This window comes from Brienomyrus brachyistius, unplaced genomic scaffold, assembly GCF_023856365.1.
Source record: "Brienomyrus brachyistius isolate T26 unplaced genomic scaffold, BBRACH_0.4 scaffold416, whole genome shotgun sequence".
In the NCBI taxonomy this organism is placed as follows: domain Eukaryota; kingdom Metazoa; phylum Chordata; class Actinopteri; order Osteoglossiformes; family Mormyridae; genus Brienomyrus; species Brienomyrus brachyistius.
Genome location: NW_026042691.1, coordinates 74,463 through 84,855, shown reverse-complemented (window position 1 = coordinate 84,855; position 10,393 = coordinate 74,463). Strand labels below are relative to the sequence as shown.

The 10,393-nt window shown below is 45.7% G+C and overlaps 1 non-coding gene across 1 annotated transcript; it reads right to left on the bottom strand.

Moving 5' to 3' along the window:
- Positions 1-3,489: 3,489 nt before the first annotated feature.
- On the bottom strand, positions 3,490-3,561 carry trnad-guc (transfer RNA aspartic acid (anticodon GUC)). Its single transcript has one exon. It is a non-coding gene; the product is annotated as a tRNA-Asp (tRNA).
- Positions 3,562-10,393: the final 6,832 nt, after the last annotated feature.

The following is a 10,393-nucleotide window of genomic DNA, read 5'->3' as shown; positions in this document are numbered from 1 at the left end:
TGGATGTTGCCAGTAAAGCTATCGTGGGGATCTGCCCTGCAGCTGTGGGGAGGAGAAAGGGCTTCAAGACCCCAACCAGGGACGGCCAGAACATCCGGATCGTCGCCTTCATTTGCTTCTAACCCCTAGGTTTAAGCTCTCTTCACACTGTCTGAAATCATCCCAAGTGTTATTCCCTCTTTGACCAGCAGGGGGGAGGAGGGCACTCCAGAATAAATGCTTTCATTGCAACCAATATACCATAACCTTGCAATACTGAACTAGCACACATGGAAGCGTCGCATCCAAACCTTGCATTGCCTTGTACTGCATGGGGGTGATGTGCTCGAATCCCGGAGGGGGAACATCCCAGTACTTGTATGTCCTTTTCTTACGGCTTCTCCGAGGAGAGTAGCTGCCCAAACACAAAACAGAAGGTTGTTTTCCCCAAACAATACAGTGTAAACACTCAGAATCTGGCAAAAACAAACAGATGGCAGAATGTTTACATTTAACTTTGGATCGCAGGCAGTTTAAGGTCATGAGGGTGTGACCATGCGCCACTTTTTAGGCTGGCTTTGAGGTCCCATCGCTATGGCGGGGGCTACTTATAAACGCCAGTTAAAATTTAATATGGGTACAGTCCCCCTTCCCACCACGAAGAAACCAATTGGTTGATTGTGAAAGAAACTTGTTAAGAGGCCTCAAACCATGCTAGATATCAGCTTCAGTGCCTGTAACCGGGACCGTGAGGGGGGGTACCTGTGCTTCTTGTGCTCGCGTGAGCTGCTCCGTCGGTCACGACCCTTGCGGTCGCGGCTGCTGCTGCGCTTCTCGTGACTCCGCCCCCTGGAGTCCTTGCTCCAGCGGCGGTGCTTCTCGCCACGGCTCAGAGACCGGCTGCGGCTACGCTTCTTGTGTCGCTCCTTCTCCCGCTCTGGGGGACGACACCGTGGTACCAGTGAGACGGTGGGCGGAGCGACATGACTGCCCCCCTACCATCCATTTCGATAAATCCAAGATGTGTAACTCAGAGGGATTATGAATGTGTGTCCGGATGGTTGTGGGTTTGAAGCCCATGAGTCACAGAGTAATCATATTACCAACTTCCCTGGGGTGCTGGATGCTGACTGACCCAGCGCTATGCCTTAAAAGTCACTTACGGAGACCAAGATGTGGTACGGGGTCTAACTCCCCAGTTTCCTCACCAGAATGAAGCACCTCCATTCAATTCACATATTCAATCACACCCTCCTGAAACAAACACACCCATCTCTCAATGGCTAATAATTTCAAGGGCACAAGGACATCCCCTTGAATGTCAGTCTGTTGTGAAACAATAAAAACATAACCAGACTAATTAATGATATAGGAGCACAGTGGTGAGTACAGTTGCCTCACGCCTCCGAGTCTGGAGGCCTGAATTTTGCCTCTGCTCTCTGTATGGGGAATTTGCCTGGAATAGGCTCCAGGGGAGCCTGACTAAGATAACTGGTTGGACGATGGATGGGTAATTAATATCGTTTCAATCTGACAGACAGCACTTTATTAAACTAGCAATAAAATATCACCTTTCTATCCCAGCAGGTCCTTCATATAGAAGCTTAAATAAATCCCTGAAGGTGCAGTTTTCAGTGAAGCATTTAAACGCAGGTGCTGCTCGAGGAATCAGCTTCATGCATCAGTTATAACAGCGTTACGGTAATGCACCGCTGCAAAAGTACAGACACGGAGCGGCCAATGCATCTTACGTAAATCGGTAATAACCAATTACCGCAATCGCAGGCATAGTCAGAGCGCAGATATGAATGACTGGAACTGCTAGTTTATCAAACACGGCGGCACTTAGTGCTCGTCTAGCCGAATCAGGTCGTTTCGAATGACATTTTAGTGATTTAGTGATAAGGAGCTGATATGACAAGATTGCCATTTGATAGGTACATAAATCAATCCTACTTTCGACTCCGTTGTAACGCATGTTGTATATTTCAGTTGCGTTAGTATGGCTTAAGTTTATTCAGTTTACTGGATTCTCTGCACTTTAATGAAGTTATATGTGTATTGTTATATAACTGTACATCATTGTTAGTTACTGCTATCCGCTGTAAAGGTAGATACAGGTGCAAGACTTTGCAATAACGACCTAAAAGCAGTTGTTATGATTCCAGGGAACGCGGCTGATTTTTAGAGTCTATACATCATGAAGAAACGGCGATCGTGTGAGAAAGACTTATTCTGTACGGATGACAGGGCCAGCATTTCGGACCCAAGGGAAAGGCTATTGTGCATCGGAAAGAGACAAAATCATATCATTATATAGAAAACTCGTCGTAGTATTTAAAAACCAAGTAACTAACACTGTTATTAAGTGCGGACTTTAAATCAAGTGGTCGCGGTCGTTTTTATTTGCATAAAACTTTAAACGTGATCTTGAAAATATAACGCTTGCAACAAACATCCATGCATAGTGTGTTACTGCGAATGAAAATACGCGGGTCACAATTTATGATCCAAGTGTATAATGGTAAATAATTAAATAAATAAAACCGCAGGCTTTCACATCGAGTGCACCCCAATAACGTTTCATTGAAATGTCCATGTTATGTACGCCGGGCACTGATGGATGCAGGCCTAGCGATCTCTATAACAATGCCAAGCAAAGAATGTCACTGATTTACCAAAGCGGTCAGTTTTCGGGGATCCTGCGGCAGCTGGGAGAAGAAGAATCGGGCAGGTTTCAGAATCGGCGAGCGCTCGGATAAAAGGCACCGATTTCCCAGCCGCGCTTTTCTTTTCGGAACCAGCAGAAGTGCCCTCCGCACCATCCTCGGCGCTAGGACACGCCGGCCACTTTATTACCCTAAAACAGGGAGCATACACCGATCTTCAAAGCCAAACTTACCTTGCCGATTTTCGCTTAACTGCTTCTCAAACTCATCGAAATCGGACATTTTTCAGTCCGTACTAAAGACGTATTGCAAAATAAGCAGAGGTCCAACAGTAGGCCTTTGAATGGGCTACAGGCTGCATTGGGTTCTGCTGCTTTTTCTTCCGAGTCGCCTGCCCCTCCTCCCCCGAAGTCATCGGCTCTTCCTCGGTTGTATCACACACAGGTTCGGAAACATTCGATGCGCATTACCGTCCCCTCCTGCACTGGAGGGTTAAGGACAACGTGATTATATCGAACCAAAATTGAAATGTGCAAGTTGACTTTCCTAGTTATACGTCTTCATTTTTATTCTGGGTTTAACAACCATGAGTTTATGACGTATTTTACATGATTAGTTGGCGACTGGACCTTATTGTTTATATCTCTTATTAAGGATCCATCCATCCATACATCAATTATCAAAACCACACACTTACAATCCGAGTCTAGTTTCATATGCTGCGCTGCTGAGCGACCCGCAGAATATTATGCATGAGTACAAGTCACAAGCCCCGTTTCCACTAACACGGGGCCGGTTCTAGCTTGGTGCCTTTTGAGACCGAGGCAAAAAGATGCAGACTCTCCCCGTCGGGGAATCGAACCCCGGTCTCCCGCGTGACAGGCGGGGATACTCACCACTATACTAACGAGGAGATGTACGCGCACTACTTTTACATCTTCAAGATAAACAGCGGATGACTACTAACATTTGCGAGTAATCAATGACTGAGCTTCATGTCATGACCATGGTGCTCAAGAGAAGAAAAAATACATAATGTACGTCCACTGATACCAGAACAACCATATAGCTTTATACTAAGACGATGATTAAACGGAAAATTCCTTTACAAAACACTGCCACAAAATCATAGTTTCGCAATATTACATCGTGCAACGGGACACAGTGTAAGTACGTGAAGTCGGTAATTAAATCAAGAAAAAAAAGTGAGAGGAAAAGAATACTTTTCTATTATCATATTTTTCTAACTGGCCAAACTGAGTCATATTTTGATTATACACACTAACAGAAAAACAGTGCAAATCTCCGGTAGTCCGTTTCACTTGCGCTCCGCTATGGGGCAGTAACAAGCAGAGCTTAAGTGTGGAAGGAAAAAAAAAACACAGGACAGCATCAATCCCAACTTCACAAACGCCGGAGATCGAGATGCTGTAAGCATGACAATTAACATCTTTATCCAAGGGAACAGCTGCAAGACACAGATGCCGCGCCTAACAAAGGTAGGATCGATTCCGAAGTTCAGGCATTTACAGACGCGGACTCTTCTGGAGTTGATTTTTTTCGGGAGATACGCATCAACTTCAAAAGTATGAACCGCATTATATCTATATCTGTTATGACGTTGTAGCTATTGATACTGATGCATCACAAAAATAATTTAAATGTTTTTTCATTCTGACATATGTTCGTTCGGACGAGGATTTTATTATATGAGATAAGTTTTAAATGAAAACTTTTTTTAATCTATATGATTAATTCTCGAATCTAAGCCAGACTTCACATAAATCATTCATTCATAAATATAATGGAACATACAACATCCAGGTATCCATGAAATTTATGATCAGGCTATACGTTTGTGATAACAACAAAACAACACAACATGTATATTTACAATATATGGGCCTATTGTTTAATATTGCCTCCAAATTATAGCCAGACAATAACGCAATAGGCCGACATCAAACTATTTTCATGTAAAACAAAAGTGCTGGCAGTTTGCTTGTGCTTACAGACCCCGCCTTGAGCCCATCCAGAAAGATCCCAAAAATAACCGACAAGCAAAGGTTGTAACAATCTGAGCATGTTTAGTTTAATGTAATCAGGAGCCGAATTAATAACGCGAATAAATGATCAAACCGAAAGTCTGTAGTCGGGAATATCCGATAACGTCTTTGACGTGCAGTTAAGATAGTCAGAGGAAAAACCTTGTAGTTTACTTATATATATGCCTAAATATATGAGTGTGTCTCTCCGGTGATTTAATGATGAATATAACGATTACATATCAAATCACACATTAAGCAATTATTATATTACTAGGTTGAACGTTTTCACTATGTCTGTCGTCACCTTGATTTCACGATTTTGACTATTCTTCTTATCCCAGATTGAACAAGTCATTGTGGCGATGCAAGATCCCGACATGGGGATAAAGATGAAGAATCAAAGACTGTTAATCACAGTGATTCCACATGCGATGACAGGTGCACGATACATATTTTACTTTTTAAAAATAATTTTTCATGCCGCCCGGGTTGTCTTACACCCGGCCGTGCAGTGTCCCGGGGGCCGGGTCCTAATGGTCATTTAAGCCCTTCACAGGAAAGCCCATACATCGGCGGTCTTCGGGAATCCTGTGCATTAAGACTGTCATCGATCTCCTTGCGCTCATATTTATTTATGTAATTTATTTATCGAGTTCAGCGTTTTTGATTTATGACGGCTTAATGCATTTCTCGACTCTAACTAGATGCCTTCCTCGCTATGCCTTCCCAGGAAATGATATCGTGGAGTGGCTAATTCAGAAGTACTCCATCATGGAAGAAGGTAGGGCCGAGAAGTATGTAGGGAAGCGTTACCTGGTGCTCTTATGTGAGGTTAATCGATTGTTTTTTTCCCTTCGTGACGACGATGGCGCCCCTGCTGGCGAAAGACGTCATCAGGTTTTTTTTTTTTTGTAATAAAATAACAGAAATAAACGAGTCTTTTGAATAATAAATACAAATGAAGTAATAGAATTTGTCATCCATACAACAGATTAGCCTAGCTGCATTTATGTGTAAGCATATGCAATTCACGTGTCTGACAGAAGCATGTTCTGTTCCATTGATATTGCTGAGCCTGTGAATTAATAAATGTCAGAATTGAGCTTGTCCATAACATAGACACCCCATTCGCCTGAAGCTTTTGGGATTTTCTTCCCCTGGCGTCAATTTATCTGCTGAATTATTTATCTTTCTGCTGAGAGGCTATTAGTACAAATAATCTGTAGGCCAGTCCCGAGTCGCGCCGCTACGCATGCTGAGCTGTACGGTTTGATAGTCCCGATGCAAACTTCGCTGATAGCCAGAGGCAGTCAGTCATGCCTGGAGAAATATCGCTATCCGTCTCCCTCATTATGCACTTCTGCAAGACGCTGTTGTCCTGAATTCCCGGGCGATGCAGATGAGGTTTTAAATAGCAAGGGAGCAGATTTCCCTGATTTACAGCCCAGATTGGAAAAGAAGTCGGAATGGAAAGGAGGGGACTTTTAGGCAGTAGATGGCAGATGCATTAACAGACTTGAATGGGCAAAAAACCTGTTGCCCCGGTAAGCAGTTACCCCTCCCTGTAAACACTAGGCTTCCCCCTAGCAGCGCTGTTGCTGCGCCGGTCTGAAACCCCCGGGAGCGCCTGACTGCCAATGGCCGCGGAGGCAGCCGGAAAGTGGAAAGTCCCAATTACTCGTAATTAATTATAGTTCCGATGAGGAATGCACCATCCCCGCGGCTTATTCTGTGCACCATGTCAACGTTTTTTCCAGTTACTTGCTATACCGTAAAATAAAATATAATATGCCTACTCAGTTTCTAGTTATCGTGTGTTCTACTGTATTCCACTGACAAAAATTTAGAGAATTACTATGCCTAAATCTGGGCTACGAGTAGTGGATTTGTTTGAGCTTTGAGTAGTTTACGTGGAAATGAGTGACCACTTTGTGTGTTTTCAGAGGCACTTCATGTGGGGAATCTGATCGTGAAGCACGGCTACATTTACCCCCTAAAGGACCCCAGGACGCTCGTCCTGGGGCCCGACGAGACGCCGTATCGCTTCCAGGTAACCTAAAACCACGGTTTCTTCAGATGGAGGGCAGCGCGAGAGGGTGGTGGCCATGTGGGGGGGCACGCATATCGAAACTATTCGTTGGAGAGACTGCGGAATTACCGTGTAGGACAGTATTTCTCAATCTGGTCCGGGCTCCAGAGCTGAGAGGGTGCAAAAACGTAGACTGTCTGGTAGGGAGCTGGGAGGGAGCAAAAACGTGGATCATCTGTGTGTCGCCGAGGACCGGATTGGGAAACACTGATGTATGAGAACCAATGCCAGTTAAAGTAGCAAAATGCCTTCCACCCGCCTTGTCCCTGACATGTTAAATCACAAAGCACCTTTGTCACGCTGCTTCTGAATAGTTTCAAATGACAGCATCTCCTTTTTGCTAGACTCCGTACTTCTGGAGCTCTCAGCAGTGGCCAGCCTCCGAGCTAGATTACGGTGATTACCAATTATTAATCATGTGCTCGCCTATTACATCATTACTTCCCTTTACTAGAATAATAGAAAAACACAGTTTCTTGCCATGTCTTTCTTTTGCTCTTCTAAAGCGATTTATTTGACTAAGAAGAATATCAGAAAGCAAGGGCAGCTGATAGACTATGAAAAGGTAAGAGAAAATTTTTATTTATGTACATTTCAATGCTATTCTTATTCGCTGGTCTGAAGCATTGCTTGATGAGATCATGTGATAGCTGAATGCTCATGGGAGTTTTACTTACACAAAATATTATGAGGGTAGAAGGAAAAATGATTGGTTCAGAGAGATAACCAATTAGATTGTACATGAGGTGGATCCGAGCAACTAGAGGAGGCAGGAGCAACCAATCAGATGTCTTGGTCCTGCCTCCTCTGCAATCTGATTGGTTATCTATCCGAACCAATCATTTTCCTTCTGCCCTCAGAACATTTTTGTGTAAGAAAACCTCCCACCAATTATGCACATAGTAGGATCGCACATAGACATCCACCAACTTGCCGCCATGTTGCGTCAGGGTCAACGCATTTTAGGTTCTCATCAGTAAGAGGGTTTGTGAATCCGACACTGCCAGCTGATATCCTGGGAGGGGTTCGGCCTGTGAGTCATAACGTGAACCCATGCAGCAACGCAGCCAGCCGTGCGACCTGGCAATGTCGCATTTAAACATCGTCTCCGCAGGACAGCTACAACATGTTGCACAAACGGATCAACCACACCTGGGACTTCGTGGTGATGCAGGCGAAGGAGCAGCTCAGGTAAACCCCACCCCAGCCCGGGAATACTGTCGCATCGAGCTATGAAATCAATTTCATAAATGCACACAAGGGGACAGATGAGAATGGATGAATAAATCTCGTATTAAGAGGATGATGATGTTACCTAAATTAAAAAGTAACATGGTGTGTGGTCATAATTTCCCTCCTATCTGTTAAATCAGACCTCAGCCTAAACACTAGAGTCGGAAATCCATTTCTAAGTGAAAAAGGAAACAGAAAAATGAAAACCCTACCTTGCAGTTCAGTGATTACCGCTATATGCTAATTACCCAGTATGCTTTCTGACTCTCCATCGACTGCTCTGCTCCTACCAGGGCAGCCAAACAGAGGCGCAAGGCGGACCGCATCGTGCTGGAATGTCAGGAACAGGCCTACTGGCTCGTCAACAGACCGCCAGTAAGCACCTCCCCCGAAACCCCTGACTCCCTACATCTGCCCCGGCGAAAACCCAGTATGCTGTGATTAGAGTAAAGCACACACTGGGTAAACCTGAACTCAATGCACCTTGGCAGCTCGAATATCGCCTCAGGCTGGGGGCGATTCTAGGATTTTTTTGAGGTTGTGGGGCAGAGTGGTGGCTCTGGGCCTAGGGATCTGTGCAAGCAAGTGGAAGGTTGTTGGTTCAAATCCTGTGAATGCCCAGAGTGATTCTACTCCGTTGGGCCTTTCAGCAAGGGCCTTAACCTGCAATTGCTTTGTCCTGGGTATGACATTAATCTACATGCAGGCCTGTTAGGAGATCCTTCAACTTACAGGGGAAACTTGGCAGGATTGGCAGGAAGGCATAGGCAGGGTCCCATTCCCCCACAGAGAGCTGGGGGGTTGTGCAGTTCTCTCCCACGACAACGGGTTTGTTCAATGAAGGAAGGCAAAGGAAACATCTGTAAGGACATATGGAACATTTCCGGTATAATTTTCGATCTCCGTCATCTCCAGAGCATTGAGCTCAGCAAAATTCACGGGGGGGGGGGGGGGGGGGGAGTTTTATCTTCGTTAAGTAAGACACACAGAGTGTCTCCATGCATACTTTGTGGGGGAGGAATATATCACTTCAGGCCTGATAACCCACTACTGCTTCAGTGTGATCATGAAATATTTACTTAGCTGGGAAGAAGCCTATGTTCTGTGGGACGAGAGCTTTCAGAAGACAGACAGGACAGCAGGCTGCGGGAATGAGCAACTGCACCCTCGCTGAGTGTAATTTGGAGTTCATGAATAACACAGGAGAGTGGAGAATGAAAGTGTGGGACAGGAGCAGAGTGTGGTGTGTATCTGGCTTAATCCCGGCCGTCACTAGGGCCCCTTTCTGCTGGGTGCGCAGCATCTCTCAGGGCTAATAAGCATCAGCGTTTATGTGGGCCATTATCCCCATCCGGGGCGGCATCAGGAGGTGGGAATGGCAGCCACGCAGCTGCGGATCACATCCTAAATTCAGCTTATTTTGCAGATGTACCTTTTATTGAGACTAGAGCAGTTGGGGGTTTAGGGACTTCTCTCAGGGGTCCAGTGGTGATGTCACTCTGCTGACTGTGGGATTTAAACCGGCAACCTTCCAGTCATAGGCGGCGACTGCCAACCCGCTCAGCCACACACCACCTTCATTGATGAAACCCACCGTTTTGACGCCAATTAGACGGAAACACAGTTGAGCCAAAAACCACGCAGCGTAGGGCCCCCCAGTCAGGTGCTGCTCGTGTTTAAAAGGCAGGGACGCTCTGCACTCTGGTACGGCCAGGTGGACGGGGGAAGCTGGGGGGGGGGGGGGGGATTAAAACCAGCAAATGACAAAATGGCCGCTTCCTGCCTCCTTTCTCTTTGCCCGAGAAACACGAGACGCATCGCTAAGACTGGTGATGCTTGGATCTGGGAGAGAGGAGTGCGAAGGGACTGGGAGACGGCCTGAAGCTAAAATGCAGACATGCTGTGTTTGCGTCTCCCCCCCCACCACCCCCCCACTTGTTGGGCCTTTTAAACGAGCTGGAAGAGGATCCCACCTCCGGAATACCGGATCCATTATCTGACCTCTATTCCTGCGGCTCAGGCTTAATGCTGCATGTTAGCGGAGAGATAATGGATGTAATTGCAAATAGCAGCGTAATAATTTGCCAAATAGTCTCTCTGCTGTTAAGTCCTGAGCTGATCTGAAGCACTTTAATTGGGATTTAAGGAAACCATGTTAAATCAGATTGCATTCAGTATCGACATTTGGTTAGTTTATTCTGTAAAGCAGGGTACCCCAGTCCTGATCATGGATACTGTGTCACCGACTGGCCCTCCAGGACCGAATGGTCCTTTTGGAAAGCTGTCACACTGTCCCCTACTGGGCAGTGTCGCCATGGGCTGTACCCAGTGGCATCATGGGAAATGTGACCAGTAGTGCTAAGGGGTATTAATGC